The sequence below is a fragment of the Crocuta crocuta genome, unplaced genomic scaffold (genome assembly GCF_008692635.1).
Source record: "Crocuta crocuta isolate KB4526 unplaced genomic scaffold, BGI_CrCroc_1.0 scaffold113, whole genome shotgun sequence".
Taxonomy (NCBI): Eukaryota; Metazoa; Chordata; class Mammalia; order Carnivora; family Hyaenidae; genus Crocuta; species Crocuta crocuta.
The window spans coordinates 4,257,991-4,276,159 of record NW_027530368.1 but is presented as its reverse complement, the minus strand read 5'-3'; the positions used below and the strand labels follow the sequence as shown (position 1 = coordinate 4,276,159).

Genomic DNA, 18,169 nt, shown 5'->3' with positions numbered 1-18,169 from the left:
ATACAGTATGAGACCTATAGAGCATATAATTTGCAAAAACCATTTATCAACCAATCAAAAACAGCACTGGATGCAGCCAGTTGACACTCCTACCTAAAGCACATCTACAAAAATCCACCTCCACAGGGAAGCACCTCGCACAATTCGAGGCTCACAGTAAGTCTTCAAATTCTGTTTGATTCAGAAACATTTTAATGCAATGTATATCTGGACCAATTGAGATCATATATGTGTGAAACAAAGCTTTCCTGATTCTTGGATAGACACTTGAACCATACACCATACAGAGAAACCACAGCCCTAAGTGGGCACTCCAGGAGCTGTGTCCTCAGGAAAGAGCCCCGGACAGACTCACAAACCTGGGGTTTGGTCCTAGATCTCTACTTAATTCGCTCTGTGATCAAAGCAAGTCCCTCATAGTCTCTGGACTTCTGGACATCTGTAAAATAAAATGCGGGACAAGGCAGCCTCTGAAGTTCTTTCTAGTACAGAGATGCTCTTTTGATGAGAGTCTGGTTTAACTGGCTCCAGTGGTGTCTCTGCCTGGTCCATGTGGCATATGGGCTGAGGTGGGCTCTCCCTCTCCCTGAACATCCTCAGCTGGCCCTGAGAGATGTGGGAAGTGTAGAAGGAGAGGGGGATCTGGTGCCATCCATAGTGGCAAGGTCCCAGGGGCAGGGAGGCTGCCTCTAAACAAAGAACTCAGCCCAGGAAGCTTCCAGTAAGGGGAGCCCACTATTTGCCTGGGGGTGTCAGGGTCTTTCCCTGGGGGAGATGAAAGAAACAAAGGAAGTTCTGGAGGGCTTTAGAATGCCACAGCTCATCCCGTGGTTACTGGGGGAGGGAGGCATGCAGGTGCTTTGAATTTCCTAAGAGGAAAAGCCACCAAAACATCTCATGGAAAAGGTATGGGGTTCTGCCCCCTAGCTGTCTGTTCATGCATATGTCTGAACTGGCCTTGCCCTGCTAATTAATGCCCAGCTCATCAGTCACTCTTTGCACATTAAGTCCTGCTCACAATCTCCCATCTACATTACCTGGCATTTGAGAATGCTGTGCACTGACACAGACACACAAAAACCAAGACAGATTTGAATAAATTACTTGCTGGTTCCAAGGACCATCTTTATCAGATCTACCACAGGCTACAATTTTGCAGATCTTTTCCCTGCATTTTCTGGCAACAAATGTTGCTTCTTTCAGGAGACGTGAAATCACTGCCGGCGTGTCTTCTCCCCTGTGATCTGTAGGCTGCTTTTAAAGGAGGCTTTAATAATGCATAGGAAAGGATGGGTGGTGCACGAATTAAACACCAAACCACTGCCTTGAAATCAGGCCTGGTGGGCAAAGCAAATGGACCAGCTTTTAGCCTGAATCTTCCGGTTTGCATCAGGAAAGGATTTGGATCCCAAAGCCTTTTCTGAGGATGCCATATGACAAGTGCAGTTTTGAGCCAACATCAGCTTGTCAAGTGCTGATTTTCATTACCTCCCAGCTGCCTGGCCACACAAATCACTTCTAGCTAAAGAAGGAAAAAATGCTTTTCATTTAGCTGTCAAAAGTGCTGGCGTAAGTACATATTTGACTGACATTGTAAAACTTCAAAATTGGACATCAAAAAGGTGTTACAGGTCTGGTAAAATACGTCAAGAATCAGAAGCACTGCAGTGGAAAGGAAGGAACAATTCTATGTTTGGATTCCCAATGTGTAGATTACATAACTGATGTTGATGTGCCACCTGGGAAGTTTATAATATTGTTAAAATACAGTAAGAGTTGGCAAGTTTTCAGAAATGGGTTGCTGCACTGATAAAGAAAGGATCTCCTTTCTTGTCCCCAAGTCCCAGTGCTTTCCACAGACACACAAAGCCCACTTCCAGGAGCAGATGAGCAGACTTCATCTCTGTTGTCAAGGAAACCAGTCTGTTCTTAGCTCTAGAATTAGAAAGCCTGAGTCTGGCCTCAGCAGTGCCTTATGCCCACTTCTCGATGACGACTGCCATCTCTTCCCCACTGGGGACACTGAAGACCATGTCACAAAATCACTAGCACCGGCCAGTGGAGTGGGGGCTCCTTCAATAGCCCAAACCAACCCAGTAGGCAGGTACACAGCCCACACGAACAAATCCATGGGGTGGAAATGAGTTCATCCATGCAGAAAGGAAGAGGACAATTGACTCACATTACTGGGAACAGCTTAAGTAAATAGGATTGATGATCCAATGCCGCCCAGCACTTTTCCCTCCAAAATATTCACCCCCTAAATTTATCCAAATGGGAGAGTCAGCCCACTGGCATCCACCAATGGTTCAAACCTGGTGTTCTACCTGAGGCAGGAAGTGGGGCCCAGAAAAGCCTTTTGTGGTAAAGGGTCTGGGTAAGTGCTCCCCTGTTGGGGGGGAGCATTTGGAGAGTTGGGGGTAGGACAGGGGTCTGAGAAGGAGACAGGGGGAACCCCAATATTATTACCACCAAGGAAGTGGGAGTCTGAGATGGAAAAGAAACAGAGACAAACAGAGTGAACAGCCTTCTGGGCAGGAGAGTAGGTCTGGTATCTTCAGGGAAATGCTCTGTGGAAACCCAGCATAGAGAATAAATTAAAGGGACCCTGAAGTGATACATGTTAAGGACAGTCTTGCCCAGAAAACAACACATGTGCTTGATCCTCTGAACGCCCTGAGCCAACATCCTCAGAAGTGAGTACCCTCTACCTGGCATTATACATTTTTTGACACATGCTTTATCTAGTCTTTAAACCAAGAGCCCCACAGACCTATTTCTGACCCATCCTGCACAGCCCTGGAAGAACTGCTTACACACATGAAGACTGGTGAGGGTCTGTCAAGTTTTCATGAATGAATGAATGTTTTTTCTAGATACTGGGAAATCACCTACAGAATGTGCTCAAAATTTTGAAGTGATCTTGAGAAAGAATTTTAAGATTTTCATTTCTCAAGATCAAAGAGTATTAGTTGGGATTTAACTTCCTATGGTACTTTATCCAGCTGTCCCAATTATTCCATTGCCTTATTATAATTAGTAATCCCACTGACAATGATGGTTCTTGTCAGCACAGAGAAGCTATAATGAGAGACAGAACACAGAAATGGGGAATAAAGAATACCCTCTGAATTAAACCCTAAGAGGGGACACAGTGCTGAGGGCATAGTGACATAAGGATTAACTGAAAGAGGAAATGAGTCCTTGTCCAGTAGGAGTGGACTTTCATCTGACAGTGTAATAGCACAACCAAACTTCAGTGCACGCCCAGGTCAGTCCTAGAGGATGGCACAGTCCTGGGGACACGGTTCATGCAACAAAAAGTTTAAAATATCCCAGATCCTTTGCTTGGATTTCTCAAACATCAGGAAGAATTGAGAGTCTCCAGCAGTGCTTTTTAAAATCTCCCTTTTCCTTTCCACTTCACTGCACCCACATACATAGCTGCCTCAGGCCTTTTCCCCCAAGCCTCAACATCCCCACTGCCCAAAACTCCTCTGCTGCTCCAGTGGCTATGCCTTAGTCCTACCTCCCTCTTCCCTCTTTCCCCTCACTCCTTCCCTGACAGCCTCAACTTTAGTATGCAAATTTAACCTCATTCATTTCAGCTTTCCTTTCTCCTACCCCGCCCACCTCTCCTTCCAAGCTCTGTCTCTTTCCCTACTTTCCACCCCAGAAGCCAGGAGACCAGGCTTAAATAGGTAGTCATGCCTTTCCCCCTCAGGAGGGTCCAACAGGGCAAGGGAAGTAGCTGTGTGCACAAACCAGAGTCTTCTTCAGCTGCCAAGGGAGCAGAAAGGCTGAGAAACATCAGATAAATGGTCATAACTTATGACCCTAAAGACTGTATAAGGAGGAAGGAGAACCAGACAAGCATGAAGGCATAAATGAGTGTCCCAGGGTAGTGGTTGGATAAAAGCTGGGTTAAAGGGTGGCCAGCTGGGCAGGAGCCTGGGACACTAATTATCAAGCCACACTAAAAAATCATTGGCACAAGTTAACCCTAGTTCATGCGAAATACAGTGCCAGTTAACCACTTTTTCATAGAAACAACACGTACTAGCTGAGGTTTCTATACAAGACTCCTCCCACTGTGGCGAAATTTAAACTGGTTTTGCTCCCACAAAGCAGCCAGAAAACTTTATGACAGCTCCTTAACCATGCTGACCTACAATTTTCAACTATTTTTGCAAAATGCTCCTCCAGGTTTCATGGTATAAGCATAACAGTCCCCTGAGGTCTGTCACCACATCCATTTGAAATTTCTAAACAAATAAGACAAGAAAGAGTGCTATGTACTGAGATAAGTTAATTAGCTTATCTAGCTAATAATGTCCTAGGACTTGTCATATGCCTTTCAAGAAGCTGCCTGGTTCAGAAAATCTTATTAAGACTTTCTTGACTTTAGGCATGTAAAGAATGTATTTCTCCCCACTCTTGATTTAAAAGAAAAAAAGTTGAGGGGAAGCTGGCTGGCCCAGCTGGTTGAGTTTTGGCTCAACTCTTGATTTTGGCTCAGGATGTGATCTTGCCATTTGTGAGTTTGAGCCCCGCATTGGGCTCTGCGCTGACAGAGCAGAGTCTGCTTAGGATTCTCTCTCCCCTCTCTCTCTGTCCCTACCCTGCTCGCTCATTCTCAAAACAAACAAGAAAGAGAGAAAGAGAGAAAGGAAGGAAGGAAGGCAGGCAGGAAGGAAAGAAGGAAAGAAGGAAGAAAGGAAGGAGGGAGGGAGGGAGAAAGAAAGAAAGTTAGTTGAATAAATAAAATACTTAAATAAGAGCAGCCTGGAGAGAGGTGGGATCATTAGTCCACCCAATATACTCATAAAGGCACAATTCAGGAGAGAAGGACCATCCCTGTTATAAAAAGGATACGTCAGGCTTGATACTGTTTTGTAATATTGAATTCATCCCAGTTCTGTTCTGATTCCATCTCCCTAAGAATTCTTCTGTGATTCAGCTTCTCACATCCAGGTGAGGCCAAAAGAGAACAAGTCCTGGGAAACATACCACAGATTGCCTATGATCATCACTACCACTCTTCAGAGTGGAAATCATTATCCCCATTTTACAGAAAAGGAAACTGAGGCCCCGAGCATTAAAGTTTCTCAGAAACATGCAGCTAATAAGTGGTGGAGCTGAACACTAGCTCTGGATTTGTCTGATTCCAAAGTCCAGTGCACCAAGAGGCCTCCAATTGTTTCTGTAGCTTGTTTACTTAAAAAGAAAATTAAACACAACTTGGGAGACTTGTTTATAAATGATAACAGAAATCTGGTCATGGATGACCAGAATTTTAAAGATAATTACAAGTATTATTAAAAAATTCCAATTTAGGATGGTGTCTACCTAGTGATCCATTACTCACTCTCCCCCAACTTTTCACTAAAAACTTGTGTTGACTCACACACTAAATCAGATCAGAACTCATAAAGACTCTAAAAACAAAGACTGACAATTAGACCAGAGCCAGGACAATGGATGAACATTTACTCATCACAAGACCTAAGAGATTGAAAGGAGAGACACAAATAGTGACTGACACAGGCACTTGTCTTTGTCCCTGGGTGGAGAGAAAGCTCATCATATAGAAGGTGATATCTTATTCCTTCCCTACTGCCTGCCTCCTGGCTCTGAACCCTCCAGAAAATTTAGCAATCTTCCCACTATGATGTGGAAGTTGTTCCTTGAGAGTCTAGAGTTGTTTCACACACATGTCACCACTATGAGCATATCTCATGCAATATCTATCCCAGGACTGCAGTGTTAGTCAAGCAACATGGCTGGGGACAGATATGGATTCTAATACTATGTTGTAGCCAGGGATTTGAAGACATAAATAAGGTGGCTGTAACAGGATGTGTGTGGGAATCAGATAAAATCCATCTCTAGGCTACTTATATAAAGATATACAGCTATAGACACAGATATAGACATGTCATTCAACATGATTAAAAATTATTAGCTATCTAGGAAAAATAAATGTAAACAAACTATGGGTTGCAATATTTATATCAAAGCCAGCAAAGTTCAAGATAAAAACCTCTAGATAATGCAAAGATTACTCTTATCTTTGAAGAGAGTAGTTCCCACAATGCAAATACTATATTGAATGATTATGCATCAAATAACATAGTATTGGACTGTATATATGTGTGTGCATATATGTATACACACACACACACACACACACACACATATACACACACATATATATAAACCAATTGGAGAATTGGTCAGAAAATAACAGGATCTCAATAGCAATGAATGACATTAATATGCTTCTCAGTTCATAACAAATTAAAGAGGTTTAAAAAAGTGGGGAGGGTAATAAAGCTTGAATAAGTAGATTAGATTGTATACCTCAATACCCACATTCTCACAATACAAATTCAGAAACCAATAGGTTTGGGTGACAAAACGTATAGTGCAAATTAACATTATAGAAAGCAATTTCACTGCAAGCACCAAGAACAGGGCAAAATACCTCTTAAAACAAACAATCCAGCAAAACATTTCTTCATTCTAAGAGAAGCATCATTTATCCTGAGGGGGACAGTGGGGTTTTGTGTTTTGTTTTTTATTATTTGAGTCTAAGAAATTTTTTTGATGGTTGACCCAGGTTCCTGACAGACAGCTCCTAAAATCCTTGTAACTTTATGACTGATAGGAATGATAGGCACATCTACACAGAGCTCTTAAATCCCTTGGAATTTCCTGCATTATAGGAGCATTTTGTGTTCTAATGAAGTGACTCTTGGTGGGCTTCAGGATGGGGGCTAGTCACCAGAAAGACCAAGGCATGATTAGAAGCTTAAAACTTTCAGTCCTATCTCCCATCTTCCAGGGCAGGGAGAGGAGCTGGAGATTGAATTAATTGACAATGTCTTTGTGATGAGCCCTCCATAAAAGTCCCTACAGGATTTGGAGAGTTTCCAGGTTGGTAAATGCATCCACATGCTAGGAAGGTAGGTTGCCCCAGCTCCACATGGAAACTCCTATACTTAAGACCCTTCTATACCTCACTCTATGTACCTCCTCATCTGACTGTTCATCTGTATCCTTTATCATATCCTTTATGTAATAAAGGGTAATAAAGCAGGGACATAAGTAATTCCCTAAGTTTTATTTTTTAATTTTTTAAACATTTATTTATTTTTGAAAGACAGAGAGAGACAAAGTACTAGTAGGGAAAAGGATCAGAGAGAGGGAGACACAGAATCCAAAGCAGGCTCCAGGCTCTGAGCTGTCAGCACAGAGTCTGATGAGGGGCTCCAACCCACAAGCCATGAGATCATGACCTGAGCTGAAGACGGACGCTTAACCAACTGAGCCACCCAGGCGCCCTAGTAATTCTCTAAGTTCTGTGAGCTGTTCTAGCAAATTATTAAATACAAAGAAGGGTTGGGAGAACCCCTGATTTACAGACAATCAGTCAGAAGTAAGCAGAGGCCCAGGCTTGCGACTGGCATCTGAAGTGGGTGCAGTCTTGTGGGACTGAGCCCTTAACCTTTTGGATCAGATGGTAAGCCCAGCTCCGTAGTGTCAGAATTGAATTGAATTATAGGATGCCCTGCTGGTATTATGGAGTTGGTGTGGGGGGGGAAAAACTACATTCTGATATTTCATGTCAGAAATATTGTGGGTAAAGGAAACAAGTGGCTTTTATTTGCCAACTCTCATCAACCTTGATGTGGAAGAAGATAAACAGAGGGATAAACTGCCCTGCAGAAAGAGTAACCAAAAAAATCAGAAGTAGTGTTCCAACAGCAAATGGGGAAAGATGGGAGATTCAAGAAGACGCAGGGGCACTGGGACAAGAACATGGCAAAGAACAGGGGCCTACAGAAAGAAACAGACACTGAAAAATTCCCTGAGATGGAGAACGGCCAATATATTTCAAGGTGCTGAATTGAATTTAAAAGTGGTTTCTGGCCCTACACTATAAATACCTTCTCTATGCCTAATTCTTTGATTAGAAGTCTGACGTGCAGAAGAGCCTTGTGTTAGTGGTGCTTTGGGAGAATAACAGAGAAAGGACAGTGTTTAGTGGGGGCAAATGTATTAACAAAGAGGGCAGATCCTCTGGGAGGCAAGCTGTCAAGTATGATGGACACTCTTGTTCACCAGTATCTGTTTCCCCTCCATTTCCAGGTACAGAAGGGGATGGTAATTTCCCACCCTCTTCCAGCTCAGCACTGCCTAGGTCTTTCTGCGATCAATGCAATATGAGCAGAAGTTCATCTGGGAAGAAGCATTTTAGAACCCATTCTCCAGCTACAACCACCAGCAATTTCCAGATGGTGACAACTTCATCAGCCTGTGTGGGAGACATGAGACAGGTGCCCCCCCCCAAAGCTCAATAGACACACAGGAGGAGCAAGAGATAAATTTCTGTTGTGTTCAGTCACTATGGTCATGGAAGGGCTTGACACTGCAGTGTAACAGGCCTGTCATAACAAATAATCTGAATGAGGCCACCATCAGAAGCACCAATAATATAGACTAAGAGGTAGACTAAGAATGCAAGCCCCTCCACCCAAAATGTCTTGGGTAATCTGTGAAAGGTGAGGGCCTTCTCACAGTTTGCGGAATAGAAATATGAGCCATTTTGATTGCATTGTGGGAGCCCGACAGTGACCACAAGAAAGCGTGGTTAGGGACGCGGGGATGTGCCTGCACACGGGGCTCCCTGCCTGGGCAAAGCATGCCTGCAAACAGGGTGCTCTGCCAGGAGGCCTGCACACAATATCCAAGTTTAATGGTCCGCTCGCAAACGAGGGAACATGCCCTCCTTAGAAGTAAGGAGAAGGCTGGAATTGTGAGCAGGCCTCTTAGTAAACATGTTGTGGTCGCTTCCTCCCTTTGCTCCCCCCTGTCCTTGAAATGTGTTTGGCTACTTGCCCTTAATTGGTAAAGGAATGCATCTTGTAGATTTCAGTTTGTATCCAGTTACCGGGGTATAAAATAAACCGCAAGAGGGGCTTGCGTAGAATTGTTCCTCCGGCCGGAGTTGTGTCTGTGTCTGTCTTTTGTGTGTGTCTTGTCCTTTGTGTCATTTCGTCCGCAACACTGCATATTAAAAGAGAGGTAAACTGCATATCAAAAATGGGTGGAAGGTCTTAGATTTGGATTACACACAGATGGAACATTTATAAAAATCTACAAATCAGGACACAAAGGAACCTCCAATAAACTAAAAATTGAGAAAGACATATCCTCTGACCACAAAACTTTAAAACTAGGAAATACATTTTTAACAACAAAAACACCCTGCAAACCTTGAAATCTTAAAACTCTCCCCTAAATAACATCTGTTCACAAAGGAAATCTAAACTGCAATTGCATATTTTTTTTTAAAATGACAAAAAGGACACTATATATCAACAACTAGTAGCTGCAGCCAGAGCCACATTTAGAAACAAAGTTACAGCTTTTAGTGTTTTTATTAACAAAAATGAAGGAGCACCTAGGAGGCTCAGATGGTTAAGCGTCTGACTTTTGATTTCAGCCCAGGTCAGGATCTCATGGTTCATGAGATTCAGCTCCACGTCAGTCTCTGTGCTGACAGCATGGAGCCTGCTTGGGATTCTCTCTCCCTTTCTTTCTGTGCCTCCACTCTGTCCTCAAAGTAAAGAAATAAACTTAAAAAAAAAAAAAAGAATGAAAATAAAATAAGCATTCAACTTTAAAAGTTAGACAAAATAAGCTTAAGGAAAGGAGAAGGGAATTAAGATCATAAAAATAATGAAATCATTAATCCAAGAGCTGGTTATAAAGAAAGACATATTCTTAGCAACTCAATTACGTAGTTAACACAAAAAAAATTGGGAATGGGAACATATCTGTTTACAGGGAGAAAACAAAAATCTATGAGGACAAGAGCAAAGCCAGCCCAGCCAATGGGGCTGAGGGGGTACCAAGGGGAGGGAGGAATAGGTGGTGTTTCTCAGCAATGGCCTTGTTTCGGAAAAATGCCTGCCTGTTTGTGTTGAATGTTAGCATTTAATTTGGCAATGTCCAGGGAGAATCATATTTTCAACGAGCTCCATGCATAATGAGCCTACAAGAAGCACAATTCTCACCATAGAGAACAACCCAATTCTACAGTTGTGGGGAGGCAAACAACAGATACATCTCTTCATGACTGTTCATGCTGCATCACCACATATCACACTGCCTGGATCTGGATGGTTGCCTCACACTAGGACTGGATCACAAAGTGTCACTGGTTATTGGAGAGGTGAGAGGGAGCCACAGTCCACCAGGGGAACAAGCTGACCCCAGGGGGTGATATAATAGGTATGTGTTAAACCTCTGTAGGTGGTGATGATCAAGGCCTTCCCTCTTCTACAGGGCCAGGTCAAGCCCCAACTCCAGCTTGAGCCCTTACTTAAAATCTAACTGGTAAGAAACTACCCTAATACAAACTATGGACTTTGGGTAATAATGATGTGTTAGTGTAGGCTCATCAATTATAACACATGTAACATTCTTGTAGGGGGTATTAATACTGGGGGAGGCTCAGCAGGTATGGGGGCAGGAGGCATATGGGAAACCTCTGTAGCTTTTGCTTAGTTTTGCTGTAAACCCAAAAATGCTCTAAAAGAAATCTATTACAAAAATCTAACCATCAGTTGCAGCTCTGACGAGGCAATCACCACTTATGGTCCTCCTTTGGCATTCACTAGCTTTCTCTCCCACTTTCCTTTCTCTCCCACTTTCCTTTCTCTCTTCTCCTTCTCTCAGTTCAGACCAGTCTGACCACCCTGGAGTCAGGAAGTCAGGATCATAATCCCAGCTCCTCCACCACATACCCCAGCCAGTTGTGGACTCACAGGCAAATCAGTTAATCAATTTTGACACATTTCCAATCAGCAATTAAAATGAAGATGTTGGTCTGTATAAGTTTTCAAACTATCCTGAGAACACTGAAGGTTCTAAAGAAATGCATCAAGCATTCTATAAGCATCTGATTCCATCTGTTCTATTTGAAAGACTATAATAAGACATGCCTTTAATATCCCTAACATAAATGTCTGAGACTTCCAATACCTTGTACTAATTCTTCTTTTCCTGCTGCAGATTTGAGAACTGCCTAAAACATGTCCTGGTACAGGAAAGTCCTATTTCTGAGCTGTAAAGCCTGTTCATGTCTGTTCACATGAAAACGTACCATCAAGTTCGTCACCAACAAATGCATGCAATGGGCCCAGTAAGACACCTTGAGAAGCTCCACTCTACTTGGATCTAGTCCTTGACATAGCAAAACTAAGTGTTGGGTGTTCTTGTCTAACTTTATTTATACTCTTTCTTTTGGGGGAAGTAGAATAGTTACTGGTAAAAAAGAGAAACGGTCTGCGGCTGAAGAGAGAGAATTTTTAAAGAAAATATGAGATACTTGTGACTAAATTGATCAAGTTCAAAGTGAAACATCAAGTTAGAGTCAGCCAGTACCAACTGATCCTTCAATTCTTTTTGGCTACAGAACAACAGAGAGGCAAACAGGAGGAAGGCCACAAAACTCAAAGACAAATGAAAATACAGTAGCTATTATCTATCTTTGGAACGCATCTTCTAGGACAACAAAACCCTTTCAAGTTCTTGATGTGCTTTGTATCAGACCTTGGCAAAATAGCTTTAGAGTCTCTGCCATAGAACATGTATCTAATGAGCCTAAAAATGAGGTTCGTGGCTACACTCAGCATAAAACATACATTGTGATTTTTTTTAAGTTATGTAATATTTACATTTGACAGTGCATGTTTAACATTGCCCAGGAGGGAAAAACACACGCTCTCTTCTAACTTATTAAATCTTATGCTATGGACCTTGTCATATATGCATTAAGTGAGAAGCCTACTTCAAAAATATACTGCTGCTGTCAGATAGCACAGTCCTCCCAAGAATCTAAGACTATGTATGTAATGTCTTAGCTAAGTAGGTCAAAATTATCACTGCAAATCACATCTTATGATGGATTAGGTTCCCAAGTCCATTAATATGGCCAAAATTAGTTAAAGTGAAAATTATCTTTAAACATCTCAATGGCTAGAATGAAAAGAGCTATATGTATTGCCCTATACAGTAATGTACGTGTGCAATTATGTAATATGTACATTGTAATGTATGACTCACAAAAGAATATATGCAAAATATAATCTGGTCATATTTTTTTTAATCAGACTCCCTGTTTCTCCAGGAGCTGGATTACCATGAGATACATGTGAGTATAAAGAACTTCTGCTCGGGGCGCCTGGGTGGCTCAGTCGGTTGAGCGTCCGACTTCGGCTCAGGTCATGATCTCGCGGTTTGTGGGTTCGAGCCCCATGTCAGGCTCTGTGCTGACAGCTAGCTCAGAGCCTGGAGCCTGTTTCAGATTCTGTGCCTCCCTCTCTCTCTGATCCTCCCCTGCTCATGCTGTCTCTATCTCTCTGTCAAAAATAAAAATAAAATATTAAAAAATAAAGAACTTCTGGGGCACCTGGGTGGCTCAGTCGGTTAAGCGTCCGACTTCGGCTCAGGTCATGATCTCACGGTTCGTGGGTTCGAGCCCCGCGTCGGGCTCTGTGCTGACAGCCAGCTCGGAGCCTGGAACCTGTTTCGGATTCTGTGTCTCCCCCTTTCTCTGACCCTCCCCTACTCACCCTCGCTCTCGCTCTCTCTCTCTCTCAGAAATAAATAAAACATTTTAAAAAAATAAAATAAAATAAAGAACTTCTGCTCTATAGGAAATGTTCAGTCTCGCTGATAGAAATGCAGGAATTTGTGGTTCTCTTTATGCTGCTTCTTGGACATGACAATCACCCAGGTAATTTATAAGGGGGAATGCATGCTTTGAAACCCTTAACATTAATACAAGAAGAAAATGTTTTGTCTTCTCAATAGGTATGTAAAATCTCAAATAAGTTTGTAAAATTTGGACTTTATTTTAAATAATTTATTTAAAAATAAACCTGGTTTTAAAAACCCAGTAGTAGAGACCTCCCAAAAGCATGGTTGTAGCTTATTTAAAGCCATCCTTGTGTGTGGCAAAGATAAGCACAAGCTATTAGGAAGGAGGCAATACCTTTCAAATCAAGGTTTTAATGTGCCAAACAAATTAAGGTATTCCTTTAAACACTCCCTTCTCAGAATTCCTTGTAATATTTTGAGAGTGAATTCCAAAATATTAGTTTTTCATTACAAAGTTTATTGCCTGTGGGGCATCTGGGTGTCTCAGTCGGTTAAGTGTCTGACTTTGGCTCAGGTCGTGATCTCATAGTTCATGAGTTCAAGCCTCACGCTGGGCTCTGTGCTGATAGCTCAGAGCCCAGAGCCTGCTTCAGATTCTGTCTCCCTCTCTCTCTGCCTCTCTCCTGTTCATGCTCTTTCTCTTTCTCAAAAATAAACATTAAAAAAAATTTTTTTAAAGTTTGTTGCCTGTTTCAAGGCAAGGTGCTGGTATAAATATTTCAAATGAAGCAAGAAATTATTCCAAGTTTATTTTTCTGACAAGACATTTACCAGATACCTCTGAAACATAACAAAGGTACCCTAGCTTGCATATCTTGTTGATATTTTTAATAAATCAAATGAGCTTCATTTGGCAATTTAGTTCACAATATTACATGTTTACAGGTAAGCAATGAAAGCATTGCTGACAATAAAAAGCATTTGGGCTCCAGTGTTGACAGTGAAAGCATTTGGACTTAACATTCCAAACAGCATGTATTTGACTATTTTAAAACTCTGTGTAAATGTCTGATAGAAGTAACAGCTAAAGCAAAATTTAAGTGTTGTTGGATATTTTGTAGTATTAAAAGCACACTGACAAGAATTTTCTATCAAACACTAAAGATTTAAATTGGCTGAGTCACTTGTTCAATCAACTCCATCCAAATTGAACACTTGGGGGAAAAAATGAACGCTGTTGTTAGATGTTGCCAGAGATTCAACAGAGGAAAAAACCATTTAGCAAATGCTATGTAGAAGGTAGGCTGGTGAGCAAAGCCAGGCAACATCCTAGCAAACATAGAAATCACAGTTTGATACAAGAAATGGGCACTGACCAGAAATGCAGACACATTGTACATGTACCTGTGATCACTGCTATTTAGCAGAGACACCACCATGCCAGGAATACGTATAGTTGAGGATTTAGCCACCTAGTAAAGCAGATCTGCGACAGCTTCCCAGCAGAAATGACATTTGAGCTGACACTACAAGGAAGAATAAGAGTAAACAAAAAAGCAGGGAGGAGAACGATGTGAACAACAGAGCTGAGGGGGCGGGCACAAGTGGGGTGGGGAGACTAGTTAGAGGCACTGCAGATGTCCAGATGGGGTGATGGGGATGATGAGGCTTGGACTCTGGGCTTGGGGAGACAGCAAAAAGCGCATAGGTTTGGGAATGTTTAGGAGACAAAAAAAAAAAAAAAAAAATCAAACAGGACTTCATGGAGACCTGCATATGCCCTCTGGTTCTCTTTTTTTAAGTTTTGGATCAGTTAGAAGAACTGAACCTGAGTTCAAGGTGAACTGTTAAAGTGTCCCTACCCTGTTGACTATAGGTTTCGGTTTTGTTTTGCTTTGTTTTGTTTCTTATTCCCACACCTCTTTTCCATACAGTGCCACAAAGTACAGAACCAGAGATGGAGCAAGTATATGTTGTGGGGAGGTCTTCAGAGTACAGAAGTGGTGCTTAGACATAAACGGGGCTGGTCTCCCCCTGAGGCACAGGGCACATCCCTGCAGCATTTCTAACATCTCAGCACAAGGCAGGGAAATGCCATGTGCTGAGGTCCCCATCCATTGCCAGACTATGGCCTCCAAATACACCCCCCACTCCCAGGAAGAGCAGCTGTCTGTGCTGACTGGGAGATTGCCTGGCCCTCCCTCTTGAGAAAGCACAGCAGATGCTTTTTATATAATGTCCAATTACTCCAAGGAATGTCATCATTTTTATGATTAATCAGTTGCACACACTCAGGGACATATGTGAGATGGGTATTCAAGGACAACAAAAGACCCTGCAGAGAGAAGATAAATTGAGCCCAGCATCTGTGGCCAATATATACAGAAACAAATTAACTGTATATATTGCATAAATACCTCTCTATGTAGATTACTGCCAAAACAAGGACTAATTTAATCTAAATTCATTGTGAAGCAAATCTGTTTTTTAAATCTACAGGTTATACAAATTGTGAGGAAAAGCTGTAAATAATAAATATTCCCTTGAAAGAATTCAAGTAACAATGAGCTAGGGAGCCTGCAACAGTGATGATCACATATAAAATAGCACCCAATACATAAAAAAAGAGTTTCTGTGCTCGAAAGGATTCTTTCAAGAAAGAATCAAATCAAGCAGGAATATTCCAACTTGCTTTGTAAGGCCCAGCTCAAATGTCAGCCCCTTTGTGAAGTTTTCTCTGATCCCTTGAGCAGAATTAACAGGCCTCTCCTCCGAGCCCTATGACACTTGTCAGCGGGTAGTGGAACTATTTATCATGGTGAGTCTCTCTGGTGGTTCTCTTCAATTTCAGTTTCCTAGAATACAACTCAGCTGCCTTCTGGTTCTGGGGCTTTAAAGAAGATGCAAATATAAGAAGCATTGATAGTAGTAGAGCCGGCAGCTGCTAACACCAGGGAGCCATCCATGGGGCCAGGCACTAACCCCATGCAATCATTCCTTTCATCCTCACAATGATCCTAATGAAGGAAGCCCCACCAGGATGAGCAAACCGAGCAACAGAGGTGAAAAGATGTGTCCTCCGTCACAGAGCTAGTAAGTGAGGACAATCGGGATTCTAAGTCAGGCAGTCCCACTCTGCCAGCCCGCAGACTGGGGCGAGATGGGAAATCGCTGGACTGGGAGTCCAAACACCTGGAGTCAAGGTCTTTATTTGGTAGTTTACTAGCTGTGTCACCCTAGGCTACTCACTGAGCACTGAGGCCTCTGAGATGCCCCTATAACCCCACAGTTCCGGGTTTCATCCATACCCACCTGTGAAACAGCAACCGTGCCCTTAGTGGTCAGGCTTCCCATCAGTACACAGCCTTCAGCTACTGGACTGGCATCTGTGCTGAACATTTCTGCTGGGGCAAATGTTTCTGGTTGGATTTACTGGGGCATTCTTTCTTTCCTGGTGTCCTTACTCATCTTGCAGCTTTTAGGCTAAGTGCTGGAGACGGCAAAGGTTTAGCAGATGGTGCTTCCTCAGAATTGCCTATGGAGGGGGCAGCCATCTCCTACCCGGCATCACGGCCGCCCTCAGACCTCTGGTGAAGGCCAAGATCGTTAAAATGAGGACCAAGAAATTCATCCGGCACCAGTCAGACTGATATATCAAAATTAAGCACGACTGGCGGAAACCCAGAGGCATTGACAATAGTGTGAGCAGAAGATTCAAGGGCCAGATCTTGAGGCCCAGCATTGGTTACGGGAGCAACAAGAAAACAGAGCACATGCTGCCCAGTGGCTTCCAAAAGTTCTGGGTCCGCAACGTCAAGGAGACTGAAGTGCTGCTGATGTGCAACAAATCTTACTGTGCAGGGATTTCACAATGTCTCCTCCAAGAACCGCAAAACCCTTGTGGAAAGAACAGCCCAACTGGCCATCAGGATCACCAATCCCAATGCCAGGCTGCTCAGCAAAGAAAAGAAACAGATAGACAGCTTATGTGCATGTTGTATTTGTGTTAATAAAACCATAATACTAGGAAAAAAAGGTTTAGCAAATGGTTCCCACACTCCAGAATGAAGAGTTCAACTAGGGATTCAAACAAGGAAACCAAATCTTGAGATACAATCCGACGCTGTAGGGCACGTGCTACCCACCATGCATAGTCACTCAGACAAGAGGAACTCATCCTGGCGTCCGCTACATTATTACCCTTCTCCTTAAACCTTCTATACAGCATTTTGTGTTCTAGGGACAATAACTGTGGGTCAGTGGCTTGGGAACCCAATTTTCAGAGTGTCCTTTCTGAAACACCATTCTATGATAAACAAATTGCTTCCCTTGCACTCAGGAGGATTACAAATTGGAAAAAAAATGTTTTCTGTATAGTATGTCAACTACCAAAATCATGCAGGGGCATTTGTTTCTTTCAGCTGCTGCTTTTGGATATGAGGCCAGTGGAACCTGTGTCTTCTTAGAAATGTATAATGGTGTGACACCTGGGGGGCTCAGGTGACTAAGTGTCTGACTTCAGTTCAGGTCATGATCTCACAGTTGTTAGGTTTGAGCCCCACATTGGGCTCTGTGCTGACAGCTCAGAGCCTGGAGCCTGCTTCGGATTCTGCATCTCCCTCTCTCTCTGCCCCTCTCCCACTTGCGCTCTGTCTCTCTCTCTCAAAAATAAATTAAAATGTTTTTTAAAACTTAAAAAAAAGAAACATATAATGGCATAACATTTTAATGGTTTTTAAGAAATCTTGACATGTTTTTGCTGAAAGGAAAAACAGGTGTTTTGATATCCCAAGTTGATTACTTGCACCCAGAATGAAGGAAAGACCTTGTATACATAGCAGAGAATGGAGAATAGCCCAGTTTCTAGGGCTGTTTTCCCCAGGTCACTAGGGACTCACTTGCAAAGAACTTTCCTATTCTCAGGTTGGATGACCTGCTTGCCTTATTCTGTAGGTCCTTTCCTCCTCCTCACCTATCTCTAGAGGTAGATTAGAAGTGTCACATATTTGGGGTGCCTGGGTGGCTCAGTTGGTTAAGCATCTGACTCTTGATTTCAGCTCAGTTCATGATCTCACAGTTTATGGGCTCGAGCCCCACATCAGGCTCTGTGCTAACAGTATGGAACCTGTTTGGGATTCTCTCTCTCCCTTTCTCTCTGCCCCTCTCCTGCTCACTCACTCTCTCTCTCTCTCAAAATAAGTAAATAAGCATTTTTTTTAAAAACATCACAGATTCAAACAGAGATCAAAAGGAAACTCATTTTGTAATCTACGTCTCTGTATCTTTCTCTCTGATATTACTGTCTGCTGTATTCTTCAGGCTAAGGTTATGCTGCACTAACAAGCTTCCTTTCCCCTGGCCTGTGTGCCTTCCCTGGTCACACAAAATGAAAGGGGAGAACCAAAGAGGGAATGAGACCCCTTTGGCTCCTTCTCCTATAATAGGCTCTTCTTTGCAGTTCCTACCTGGGAATGGAGGAATGCATTTTAGAGCC

At 42.7% G+C, this 18,169-nt stretch overlaps 1 pseudogene; it reads left to right on the top strand.

The window, feature by feature from the left end:
* LOC144233514 (large ribosomal subunit protein eL32 pseudogene) overlaps positions 1-17,657 on the top strand; it is a 19,235-nt pseudogene extending 1,578 nt beyond the window's left edge.
* Positions 17,658-18,169: the final 512 nt, after the last annotated feature.